Below are 12,516 nucleotides of genomic sequence, written 5' to 3' on the forward strand. Positions count from 1 at the left end.
TACACATAGGCAAGCATTTGTTTAAGTGGTAAATTAGCTTAAAATCATGGGATGTATGCACAAGAAACCAGTAACACAGATTGCCTGTGGGAAGGAAACAGTGACTAGGAAACATAGTCCCTGTTCCCTACAACAGCGGGGAAACTTTTCCCATATGCTCATTTGTTCCTTTTGAATTTTGAACAGTGCTCCTGAGGAACTTAAAGATGTAAACAGCCGGGCGCGGTGGCTCATGCCTGCAATCCCAGCACTTTGGGAGGCCAAGGCGGGCAGATCACAAGGTCAGGAGATCGAGACCATCCTGGCTCACACGGTGAAACCCCCGTCTCTACTAAAAATACAAAAACAAAACTAGCCGGGCATGGTGGCGGGCGACTGTATTCCCAGCTACTCAGGAGGCTGAGGCAGTAGAATGGCGTGAACTCGGGAGGCGGAGCTTGCAATGAGCCGAGATCGCGCCACTGCACTCCAGCCTGGGCGACAGAGCAAGACTCCGTCTCAAAAAAAAAAAAAAAAAAAAAAAAAGGTATAAATAAATGTAAAGGTATACCTTATTTTGGGGGTGAATTAATTCTGTAAAAACGTCACTTTTTACCTAAATTGTTCCATGAATTTAGCATGAATCCCAACCGAAGAAAAAAATTTAGTCAAGTGATTCTAAAGTTCATATACTACGTGATGGTGTGATGCAGTAAGAAATGTATATTTGGTCTTTGTCCCCAGTTGCTAACACAGAGCTCCTAAATACTTGCAATTTCCTGGGTGATAGGAGCATCTTTTGTTCTAATGAGTCAGCCCCTCATGAGGAGAGAGCCTTAGATAGTTTCAGGATGAGGCTGGTTGCCAGAAATATCAAGCCATGATTAGAGGGGTAGAACTTTCAGCCCTACCCCTGACCTCCAGGACTGGGAGAAGAGCTGGAGTTTGACTTAATTACCAGCGGCCAATTATTTAATCAATCACGCCTAGGTAAGGAGCCCTCCATAAAACTCTCAAAAAACAGGGTTGGAAGAGCTTCTGGACTGATAAACACATCAAGGTACTGGGAGGGTGGGTTCCTGGAGAGGGCATGGAGGCTCCGCACCCACCTCATACCTTGTCCTATGCATCTCTTCCATTTGACTATTCCAGAGGTGTATCCTTCATAATAAACTGGTAATGGTAAGTAAAGTGTTTTCGTGAGTTTTGTGAGCTATTCTAGCAAATTATCGAATCTGAGGAGGGGGTTGTGGGAAGCCTCTGACTTTATACCAGTCATTCAGAAATACAGGAGACCCAGCTGGGCACGGTGGCTCACGCCTGTAATCCCAGCACTTTGGGAGGCTGAGGCGGGCAGGTCACTAGGTCAAGAGATTGAGACCATCCTGGCCAACATGGTGAAACTCCCTCTCTACTAAAAATACAAAAATTAGCTGGGTGTGGTGGCATGTGCCTGTAATCCCAGCTACTCAGGAGGCTGAGGCAGAAGAATGGCTTAAACCCGGGAGGCGGAGACTGCAGTGAGCTGAGATTGCTCTACTGCACTTCAGCCTGGGTAACAGAGCGAGACTCCGTCTCAAAAAAAAAAAAAAAAAAAAAAGTATGGGAGACTCAAACTTGCAATTGGCACCTGAAATGGAGACAGTCTTGTAGAACTGAACCCTTCACTTAAGAGTCCGCACTAACTCCAAATAGCGTCAGAACTGAATAGAATGTGGGACATCCAGTTGGTATCCAAAGAGTTGGAAAATTGGTTGATGTGAGGAAAAAAAACCCACACCAAGAAGTGTGAGTTGAAACGGTTCAGAGAAGAACAGCTAAGAAAATTCTGGAAATAAAGAGTGATATGGTTTGGCTCTGTGTCCCCACCCAAATCTCATGTTGGATTATAATCCCATGTGTCAGGGGAAGGACCTGGTGGGAAGTGATTGGATCATGGGGTGGATTTCTCCCTCGCTGTTCTCGTGATAGTGGTTGTCACAAGATCTGATGGTGGAAAAGCGTGTGGCATTTCTCCCTTCACTGTCTCTCCCCTGCTCCGCTATGGTAAGATGTGCTTGCTTCCCCTTCACCTTCCACCATGATTATAAGTTTCCTGAGGCCTCCCATTCATGCTTCCTGTTAAGCCTGCAGAACTGTGAGTCAATTAAACCTCTTTTCTTTATAAATTACCCAGTCTCATGTAGTTCTTTATAGCGGTGTGAGAATGAACTAATACAAAGGGTAAACAGAAAGGACTGGCCCTAAGATATGAAAATATAAAGCTGCCATGATTAAAACTGTGAGGCACTGACTTTTTTAGATGAAAAAGTGAAACTGAAGAGAGCCCAGAAATAAATCAAAACACACAGGAAATCAGTATGTGATCAACATACTGATATTCAGTTATATTTCACATCACTGAAAAAAAGATGGATTACTCAATAAATGGTGTTGGGATGACTAGGTAGGTGTCTAGGAAGTAAATTTTTTTTTTGAGGCAGGGTCTTGCTCTGTTGCCCAGGCTGGAGTGCAGTGGTGCAATCACAGCTCACTGCAGCCTTGACCTGGGGCTCAAGCCATCCTCCCATCTCAGTTTCCCAAGTAGTTGAGATTACAGGTGCACACCACCACGCCTGGCTCATTTTTTTGTATTTTATAGAGACAGGGTTTCACCATGTTGCTCAGGTTGGTCTCCAACTGCTGGGCTCAAGTGATCCACCTGCCTCAGTCTCCCAAAGTGCTGGGATTACAGAAGTGAGCCACCATGCCTGGCCAGAAATAAATTCTTAATGTGCCAATGCTTTAAAAGCGAAAGATTAAACATAAAAATATGAGAAGAAACCATGAAGAAAATATTTTTATCATCTCAGAGTAGAAAAGGCATGACATAAAACCCAAAGTTCATATAAGAAAAACCTGCTGATTTCACCTGTCATAAAAGAAAAAAATCTGTTCCAGGCTAGGGCTTGCTTGGGAGGGGAAGGAGGTGTGACATCAGTTGGAGCCCAACAGTAATTCAAATGACAAACAGCAGGGTGGGGATGATAGCACAGATTTATGTGTGCTGCTCACAGCAGTGCTGAATCAGGTTGAGAAATTGGAAACAACCACAATGCCCAACAATAGGTGAAGAAAGACTCAGTATGGTTAAGAAGAAAAATTCAAGATGATTTCCAAAAGGGGTGCTTTTTGCAGCCACTAAAAATAATGATTTAGAAAAACCAATCAGTGAAATGGAGAAACATCAAGACTGTGTTATTCAGTGAAAACACGTCGAACACATATTTCCTTCCACTTTTTTTTCCTAATCACATATTGCTTCTGAAGTGTGGAAGGGGAAGCAATGTGTGATTAGGAAAAGAAGTGGAAGGAAATACCCTCAGGCATTTTCAGTGGTTCTCTCTAGAGGCTGGGATTACAGGTGATTTATTTCCTACCTTGTGCTTTTCTGGCTTTCCCCAAACTTTAATCCATTTGATTACTTTTGCAGTTTGTTCTAAGGTTTTTTGTTTGTTTGTTTGTTTGTTTGAGGTGGAGTCTCGCTCTGTTGCCCAGGCTGAAGTGCAGTGACATGATCTCAGCTCACTGCAACCCCTGCTTCCCGACTTCAAGCAACTCTTTTGCAGCCTCCTGAGTAGCTGGGATTACAGGCACACCACCACACCTTGCTAATTGTTGTATTTTTAATAGAGACAGGGTTTCACCATATTGGTCAGGCTAATCTCGAACTCCTGACCTCAGGTGATCCACCCGCCTCAGCCTCCCAAAGTGCTGGGATTACAGGCATGAGCCACTGCACCCAGCCTGTTCTAAGGTTTAAAATCAGAATGATGTCCACGCGCGGTGGCTCACACCTGTAATCCCAACATTTTGGGAGGCCAAGGCGGGCAGATCATGATGTCAGTAGATCGAGACCATCCTGGCTAATATGGTGAAACTCTGTCTCTACTAAAAATACCAAAAATTAGCCAGGCGTGGTGGCACGTGCCTGTAGTCCCAGCTACTCGGGAGGCTGAGGCAGGAAAATCACTTGAACCCGGGAGGCGGAGGTTGCAGTGAGCCGAGATCGCACCACTGCACTCCAGCCTGGGCGATAGAGCGAGATTCCATCTCAAAAAAATAAATAAATAAAATAAAATCAGAATGACTGAGAAGGTAGTGTGAGTCACATGACTAGGAAATGCTAGAGACAGAATCGGACTTTCCAGGGAAGACAACCACTCGGATTTGGACATAATGAGTGTCAGGGCCTGTGGACATCCAGGGAGCAGAGCCCGCTGGAATTGGACTCTAGGGTGCCCCTGGGGTCTGTGCTGCGTCTGGCTCCATGCACAGGACACAGGCCTTGAAATAATCAAGGATGGAGAGGAAGAAGGGGAGAGCCGCACAGCGCAGCAGTACCCTGGGCTGTCAGAGTCCACGTGGCAGCCCTGGAGGAGGTCCAGGACCCCCAGGGCCACCTGGGGCTGGAAAGCAACAGAGCAACAGTGTCCAGACTTCCCACCTCCCGGCCCATACCCTCATCTAGAGCTTCTCATCTTCCACTTTGAAGGACAAGGTGAGTGTGCCAGCTAGTGTGTCCCTCAGGGACTTAGGCAGAAAAATGAAATTTTAAATAGAGGCAAAAGTTACCAACCTGGAAAAAGACCAAGGTTTGTATGCCCACCTCATTTTAGCTGAACCTCAGGAAAAGGTCAAAGAAAAGTAGGAAGCAGTTTTGCTCCCCCATCTTCTTCAAAGAAAGAACTGGATGTGGAAGAACTGGCTTCTGTGTCACAAGGAAGCCTTTTCCCCAAGGAATAGGATCAGAAACAATGAGGAAAGGAATTAGTAAAGTCATCAGCTCACAGCAAGCTCAGGAAGAAGCTGAATAAACTTTTGAACAATTTGTCTCATCCTGCTATAAAAAGAGGAAATTTCAAAAAGTTAAGAACTATCGTGTATAGAGTTACACTCTTGTTTACTCCACTTAGATGATCTCAAGTCACCAAGGAAAGAAGCCCATGAATAAGAAAGCAAAGCCCTCCAGCCCCTCACCTAACAGAGTCTGCAGACCAGCAGCTTTGGTGCCTCCAGGAACTGGCCAGAAACACAGCACCTCATACCCGTGCACACTCATGTCTGAGAAGCGTGGCTTAATGAATGTCTTCTTTGCAAAATACACAGGCCCTGCAATGAGGTATTTTCACAAGTCACCCTTCCCATTTCTTCCCATCCCCATTTCACCAAATGCTGAAACCCCACCTGAAAGGCCCCATTTTTGACTAATAGAAAAGAGGCTAGACTAATAAAAAAGAGAGAAGACTGAAATTGCTAAAAGCATGAATAAGAGGACATCACTACCAACCTTACAAAAATAAAAAGGATTACAAGAGAATACTATAAATAATTGTATGCTAAATATTAGATAACCCAGATAACATAGAAATTCCTAGAAAGATACGAATTAATGAAAAGGACTCAATAAGAAATGCTAAACTTGAATAGACCTATAAAAAGTGAAGATGGAATTAGTAATACAAAAATTTCCCATAAAGTAAAGCCCAGGACCAGGTGGCTTCACCACTGAATTTTATTAAACATTTAAAAAAAGAATTAACACCAATCCTTCTCAACATCTTCCTAAAAACAGAAGAGGAGGAAACACCTTCCAACTCATTTTGTGAGGCCAGTATTACCCTGATACCAAAATCAGACAAAAATATCACAAGAAAACTACAAATCAATATCTCTCTTATTAATTGAACATAAAAGTCCTCTTTAATATACTAGCAAACTGAATGTAGCAACATGTAAAAATGATTGTACATCACAGCGAGGTGGAACTTAGGAATGCAACATCAGTTAAGCATACAATAATCAATCAATGTAATACACTACATTGATAAAAAAACAAAACCACACGGTTATCTCAACAGAAAGAATAAAGGCATTTGACAAAATTTAACACTCTTTCATGATAAAAATTAATAAATAAGCAAATAAATAAGAGGGAAATTCCTCAGCCTGATAAGGAGCATCCAGCTGTTTGGGAGCTCTACATAGGGATGACTGATTAAATCATTGGCCACTGGTGGTCAACTTAACCTTCAGCTTCTCTCCTCTCCCTGCAGGTTGATGGGTGGAGCTAAAAGCCTCAACCCTCTAGTCATGCCTTGGTCTTTCCTGTAACCAGCCCCTATTTGGAAGCTATAAGGGCCCCAGCCACCAGTCATCTCATTAGCATAGAAGAGACACTCATAACTCCAGAGATTCCAAGTGTTTTACAAGTTATATGTTAGGAAGCAGGGATGAAGACCATTATATGTATTTCACAATATCACACAAGGGTTCCATCAACCCAAAGAAACACTGTACACTGCAAGCCAGAACCCCAAAAAGCTAGTCACATCCTTCCTTCAAATGAGAAATGGTTTGTGATAATGAACATACAGAATGAAAAAACAAATCTATTATGAGCCAACCCAGATTACAACCCTTTGATTATTCATAAGAAATGAAAAAAGTGTTTAACTTCTTCTACAAAAGTATTCATTATGTTTAATTTATATTTAAAATATTTAAACCATAGTGTTACAGGACAGGAAAATATGTTACAGGAAAGGGGTCCCGATCCAGACCCCAAGAGAAGGTTTGGATCTCATGCAAGAAAGAATTCAGGGTGAGTCCACAGTGCAAAGTGAAAGCAAGTTTATTAAGAAAGTAAAGGAATAAAAGAATGGCTACTCCATAGACAGACCAGCCCCGAGGGCTGCTGTTCATCCATTTTTATGGTTATTTCTTGATGATACACTAAACAAGGGGTGGACTATTCATTCCTCCCCTTTTTAGACCATATAGAGTAACTTCCTGATGTTGCCATGGCATTTGTAAACTGTCATGGTGCTGGTGGAGTGTAGCAGTGAGGACAACCAGAGGTCACTCTCATTGCCATTTTGGTTTTGGTGGGTTTTGGCCGGCTCCTTTACTGCAAACTGTTTTATCAGCAAGGTCTTTATGACCTGTATTTTGTGCTGACCTCCTGTCTCACCCTGTGACTTAAAATGCCTTAACCATCTGGGAATGCAGTCCAGTAGGTTTCAGCCTCATTTTGCCCAGCTCCTATTTAAGATGGAATTGCTCTGGTTCACACGCCTGTGACAATAGGGCCCCAAACCTCAAAGAAACCCCTAGAGATTTTCAACTGAAAATAAAATATAAATAAACAAAAATAAAAACAGATAAATTAAAAAGCCCTGGGTTGGATTTGATAAAAGACATGAATCTGCAAAACCAAGAGGCTCACCAAATTTCAAGTAAGATAAAAATCAAAGAGACCCACACTGAAACACATTATAATCAAACTGTTGAAAGCCAAAGACAACCTTGAAAGCACCAAGAAGCACCTCATCATGTACAAATTATGCTCAATAAGATTACTCCCAATTTCTCATCAGATATCATGGAGTCCAGAGGCAACAGGATGACATATTTTAAAGTGCTTAAAGAAACAACTCTACTGACATTTTGGTCTCCAACTTCTAGCCTCCAGAATAGTGAGAAAATAAATTTTCTGTTGTTGAAACCACCCAGTCTGCAGTACTTTGTTATGGCAGCCCTAGCAAACTAATACTGATGGAAAATGTAAGCCCCACAGTAAAATTTGATTTTACTGTAGTCTTCTTCACAAAGAAAATACCAGCAGACTATACACAAAGGAAATGAAAAGGGAATCAAAATGGTTCACTACTGAAAATTAACAAAATACAAAAGGAAAACAAGGGACAAAAAATTATAAGATATATAGAAAACAAATAGCAAAGTGGCAGAAGTCTTTTCCTATCAGTAATTACTTTAAATGTAAATAGACAAAACTTTCCAATCAAGACAGAGAATGACAAAATGGGTTTTTAAAAACATGAACCAACTATATGCTGTCTACAAGAAACACACTTTAAATTAAAACACACAGGTTGAAAGTGAAAGGATAGAAAAAGATATTCCATGCAGATAGTTCCCAAAAGGGAGCTGGGGTTGCTATACTAATATTGGACAAAACAGGCTTTATGCCAAAAACTATTACAAGGGACAAGGACATTATACATCAATAAATAATTTATTAATAAGTTGATTCATCAAGATTATGTAATTATAAGCATATATTATATATAATTATATAGTTATAAGCATATATTCACCAAACATCAGAGTTCCAAATGTATGAGACAAATATTGACAGGAGTGAAGGGAGAAATCATTCTACAATAATAGCTGTAGACTTCAATGTCCCACTTTTTGTTATGTTTTATTTTTAGAGACAGGGTTTTGCTCTGTTGTCCAGGCTAGAGTACTATGGTGTGATCATAGAAGAGCTTCCAACTCCTGGGCTTAAGCAATCCCCCTGCCTCAACCCCCCTGGGTAACTAGGAATACAGGTACATACCACCACCTGACTTTTTTTTTTTTTCCAGAAACGGAGTCTTGCTATGTTGCCCAGGCCAATCTCAAACTTCTGGCCTCAAATGATCCTCCTGCCTCAGCTTCCCAAAGAGGTGGGGTTACAGGCATAAGCCACTATACCTAGCCAACGTCCCACTTTTAATAACGGATAGAAAATCTAGGCAGAAGATTAAGGATATGGAAAGCATGAACAACACCATAAACCAACTAGACCTAAAGACATATATAGAACACTCCACCCAGTAACAGCAGAATATACATTCTTCTCAAGTGTACAGAGAAGATTCTCCAAGATAGACCATATGTTAGAATACAAATCAAGTCCCAATAAATTTAAAAAGTTTGAAATCATACAAAGTATCTTTTCTGACCACAATGGAATAAATCTAAAAATCAATAATAGGCGAAAAAATCCACAAATACATGGTCATTAACCAACACTTTTTTTTTTTTTTTTTTTTTTTTAGACAGGGTCTTATTGTATCTCCCAGGCTGGAGGGCAGTGGCATGATCTTGGCTCACTGCAACCTCCACTTCCTGGGCTCAAGTGATCCGTCTACCTCAGTCCCCCAAATAGCTGGGACTACAAGTACATGCCACTATGGCCGGCTAATTTTCGTATTTTTTTGTAGAGATGAGGTTTCACCATGTTGCCCAGGCTGTCTCAAACTCCTGAGCTCAAGCAATCCACCCACCTTGGCCTCCCAAAATGCTAGGATTACAGGTGTGAGCTACCATGCCTGGCCAACAACACATTCTTTTTTTCTTGAGATGGAGTCTCACCCTGTCGCCCAGGCTGGAGTGCAATGGCATGGGCTCGGCTCACTGCAACCTCCACCTCCCAGGTTCAAGCGATTCTCCTGTCTCAGCCTCCCAAGTAGCTGGGATTACAGGTGCCTGCCACCATGCCCGACTAATTTTTGTATTTTTAGTAGAGATAGGGTTTCACCATGTTGGCCAGGCTGGTCTCAAACTCCTGACCTCAGGTGATCCACCCATCTCGGCCTCCCAAAGTGTTGGGATTACAGGCCTGAGCCACCACGCCTGGCCAACAACACATTCTTAAATAAATTATAGGTTTAAGAAATAAGAGAAATTAGAAAACACTTAGAGACAAATGAAAATGAAAACACAACATACCAAAACTTATAGGATGCAATAAAGGCAGTACTCAGAGGGAAATGTATAGCTGTAAATGCCTACATAAAAAAAAAGAAAATATATCTCAAATCAATAAACTAACTTCATACCTTAAGGCTCAAGAAAAAGAAGAGCAAACTAAACCAAAAGCTAACACAAAGAGGGAAACAAAGATCAGAGTAGAAATAAATAAAAATAGATCATGGGAAAACAATAGTGAGATCAATGAAACCAAAAGTTAGTTTATTGAAAAAAATCAATTTTGACAAAACTTTAGCTCGACTGACACACACACACACATGAATATGCAAATAATCAAAATCAGAAATGAAAGCAGGTACATTATTTCTGAACAAACAGTAATAAAAAGCATTATATAAGAATCCTATGAACAATTATACACCAAAAATTGGATAACCTAGATGAAATGGACAAATACCTAGAAACACATAAATTACATAAATTGAATCAAAAAAGGAATTGAAAGTCTTACCAGACATATAACAAGTAACATCCTTTAATCAAAACTTCTCAACAAAGAAAAGCCTAGAACCAGATGGATTCACTGGTGAAGTCTTCTAAAGATTTAAAGAAAAATTAGTATCAATCCTTCTCAAACACTTCCAAAAAAATTCAAAGAGGAGGGAATACTTCCTAACTTATTCAGATGCCAGCATTACCCTAATAACAAAGGTATATTAAGACATAAAAAAGAAAAAATAAAAATCAATATTTCTTATGAATATCAATACAAAAATCTTCAACAAAACACTAGCAAACCAAATACAGCACATTATATATCATGACCAAGTGGAATTTGTAACAGGAATGCAAAAGTTGTTCAACATAAGAAAATCAAATTAATATAACACATCACATTAGTAGAATGATTATCTTAATCGGTACAGAAAAGGCATTTACAAAAGCCAACACTTTTTCATGATGAAAACTCTCAGAATTAAAAACAGAACTTTATTTAACAAGTAATTCTTAGAAAACTAGGAATAGAGGGAAGATTCTTCAGCATAATAAAGGCACTTATGAAAAGCCCACAGCTAACATCATACTCAATGGTAAAAGACTGAAAGGTTTTCCCCATAATTTCACAAACAAGTCAAAAATGCCTGTTTTCACCAGTGCTATTCAACATTGTATTGGAAGTTTCTATCTTTTTGTTGTTGTTGTTGTTTTTTGCCAGGGTCTCACTCTGTTATACAGGCTGGAGTACAGTTGTACCATCATAGCTCACTGCAGCCTTGACCTCCTGGGCTGAAGCGACCCTCTCATCTCAGCCTCCTGAAGCTGAGACCACAGGCATGTGCCACCACACCTGGGTTAATTTTTGTTTTTACAGAGACAGGGTTTTGCTATGTTGCTCAGGCTTGTCTCAAACTCCTGGGCTCAAGTGATCCACCTGCCTCTGCCTCCCAAAGTGTTGGGATCACAGGTGCGAGCCACTGCACCAGGCCTGTACTAGAAGTTCTAGCCGAGCAATTAGACAAGAAAAAGAAATAAAAGGCATTCAAACTGAAAAGGAAGTAAAACTATATTCACAGACAATATGATCTTATACACAGAAAATCCCAAAGAATGTAAGGCAACTCCTAGAGCAAATAAATGATTCAGCAAAATTTCAGGGTACAAGATCAACACACAAAAACTAGTTATGTTTCTATATACCAGTATTGAACAATCAGAAAAGGAAATTTTAAAAGCAATTCTATGTACAATATCATCTAAAAGCATGAAATATCTGGGAATAAATTTAACCAAGGAGTGAAAGACTTGTACACTGAAAATTACAAAACATTCCTGAAAGTCCTAAATCAAGAAAGGCCTAAATAAATGGAAAGACGTCTTGTGTTAACGAATGGAAAGGATTAATATCAATACTACCCACAGCCATCTACAGATTCAAGGCAACTTCTAACAAAATTTCAAAAGCCTTTTTTGCAGAAATGGAAAATCTGATCTTCAATTCATATGAAATTGCAAGGAGCTTATGTTATGGGCGGAATTGTGTCCTCCTGCCCTCTCAATTCACATGAATCTGTAACCCCCTAGTACCTCAGAATATGACTGTATTTGGAGATAGGACCTTTAAAGAAGTGATTGAGGGCCGGGCACAGTGGCTCATGCCTGCAATCCCAGCACCTTGGGAGGCTGAGGCAGGTGGATCACCTGAGGTCAGGAGTTCAAGACCAGCCTGACCAACATGGTAAAACCCCATCTCTACTAAAAGTACAAAAATTAGCCAGGCGTGGTGGCGGGTGCCTGTAATCCCAGCTACTTGGGAGGCTGAGGCAGGAGAATTGCTTAAACCCGGGAGGTGGAGGTTGCAGTGAGTCAAGATTGTGCCATTGCGCTCCAGGCTGGGCAACAAGAGCAAAACTTCGTCTCAAAAAAAAAAAAAAAAGTGATTGAGTTAAAATAAGGCTGTTAGGTGTCACTCAATGGACACACTGAGTGATATCAGTGACACAAGTACACAAAGAAAACACCATATGAGGATGTAGCAAGAAAGTAGCCATCTGCAAGCCAAAGAGAGAGGCCTCAAGAGAAACCATACCTGCTGACACCTTGATCTTAGACTTCCGGCCTCCAGAACTGTAAGAAAATAAAATTATGTTGTTTAAGCAACCCAGGTTGTGGTATTTTGGTGTTTTTGTTTTTGTTTTTGTTTTGAGATGGAGTCTCACTCTGTCACCCAGGCTAGAATGCAGTGGCAAGATCTCGGCTCACTGCAACCTCTGCCTCCCAGGTTCAAGTGATCCTCCTTTCTTAGCCTCCCAAGTAGCTGGGACCACAAGCTCACGTCACCACACCTGGCTAGTTTTTGTATTTTTAGTAGAGATGGGGTTTTACCATGCTGGCCAGGCTGGTCTGAAGTTCTGACCTCAGGTGATCCACTTGCCTTGGCCTCTCAAAGTGTTGGGATTACAGGTGTGAGCCACTGCACCAAGCCAGTTTGTGGTA

Source organism: Gorilla gorilla, chromosome 16, assembly GCF_029281585.2.
Source record: "Gorilla gorilla gorilla isolate KB3781 chromosome 16, NHGRI_mGorGor1-v2.1_pri, whole genome shotgun sequence".
Taxonomy (NCBI): Eukaryota; Metazoa; Chordata; class Mammalia; order Primates; family Hominidae; genus Gorilla; species Gorilla gorilla.